Raw genomic sequence first — 1,859 nt, 5'->3', positions numbered from 1 at the left:
TGTAATAAATATCTGAGCTTCCTCCAATCACAGTAGCCACACTTCAGTTAACCACAGGCAGGAGATTCAGCAGACCATGTTGGAATGAGGCAAGCACAGAGCTGTAATTGATCAAGCTGTTTCTGTACCTGATTTTGTTGTCTGTCTGTAAGTGATGCTGCCAGCCATATTCTAGAGCAGAGCTCTCTGCCCTTCTGCTTGTTCTAAAGGCTGCCCAATTCGATAATCATTCTTGGCTCAATTAAACTCTATTAAATTTAATTTACCCAAAGTTTTTATTTTAACAAGCCATAACCTTGTATTCTTCTAGCTGATTTCTACACATAGTAATATGTATTAGTATTAACTGGGATCACCCACAATACAACTCTACATGGAGGTTGCTTTCCTCATGTAGACTATCAGCTGTCAAATGAACAATGTGTCAGTTACAGCATTGGAAAATGTTCTATATGGAATGCTTAATTAGCTAATAGCTGCAAATTAGAAGTAAAGGTTTACTCTTTAAAAAAGAAAAGAAACTGATAATTTCTACAATGGATTCTGCAAGGCAGACCATGTTCATGAAGTTGACAAAGGCAAACAAATTGGTGAAGATGGGTGTCCATCAACCATGAAGCAACCATCTGAACAGATGTAAGGGCAGGAAATCAACCTCACTTTTTAAGTTTGTTAAATTTCCCTCCAGTTATGCAAATAAACTATTAGTAGTATCATCAGCATCTAGACAGAAAATGGCTTTGACTTTATGGAGTTCAGGCAGTTGACCTGGTCTATGCAATGAGGAAATTCCAGATCTTCTGCCATGTAGCCTCTGGAGTTTTTCATCATTCCCTTCCCAGACGTGTTGGCCAAACAAGATCTTAGTCTTTTCCCACATACTATTATTATACTTGAGGTTTCATGTTCTTGAGACTTACAATAAAATGTAAGTAAAATAAAAATCCTTGAGGAATTCTGAATACTTTGCAATGTTGATATACTTTCTTTTATTTTTGATACCCACTAATCTTGTTAAATTTGTTTCTCCGTCTAGAATACATCTGGGGTTCATTGATGTGCTCCAACAATAAAACTGATTATAGAGGACCAGTCATCTATAGATCAGGAGCTGAAGAAGTTTTGACCTCAAGGACTAGCAGGAAATTTTACATTTTAAAAATATTTACCACATTTATTGTAATTATAAAAGTAGTATTTCTTTGAAAGCAAAAATATACTATAATTGTCCATATTCCTACTTTATAAGTAACATGAGAATCAGACTGAATAGATCTAACTTGGGATTAGAATATCTGTGATTTTAAGAAAGTCACCAAGTGACTCTGACATACGTCAATTTGGAGAACCAATTTTGAGTTACATATGCTATCTTGTTATAACAGCTTTTTAACAAAATAATCTATGACTATATTCTTAATTTGTTAAAAATTATTGGATAGAATGATTTTCAATAATCTTAGCTTTCCATCATAGGAATAAATCATAATTTTAAAATATTTCTCTATTTTTATATTAAAATCATAAGCTTATTTTAATTTTTCTATTATAAATTATGTACCACTAAACATTCCTGTATATAAGTAAACCTTTCCAACCTTTCGGTAAATTTCTTCAGATAAATTCCTATAAGTAATACTACTGAATAAAAAAATGCATTATTTATGTCTTTAAGATATTTTGCTAAATTATTTTCCAGAAAAGTTTTAATAGTTTATATTAGCAGTTAAACTATTGCTCTTCTGACCCCATTCCACTAGTTTTAAATGTTATAATTATTTTTCTGATTGCTAATATGACAGCTGAAAACTGTTATCTCCTTGTATTCTTAATTTGCATGTATTTGAGTATCAAGAGGT

Source organism: Otolemur garnettii, unplaced genomic scaffold, assembly GCF_000181295.1.
Source record: "Otolemur garnettii isolate 467f Iridium unplaced genomic scaffold, OtoGar3 scaffold00102, whole genome shotgun sequence".
Classification (NCBI taxonomy): Eukaryota; Metazoa; Chordata; class Mammalia; order Primates; family Galagidae; genus Otolemur; species Otolemur garnettii.
The sequence above is the reverse complement of the archived record's forward strand: the minus strand, read 5'-3'. Positions refer to the sequence as shown.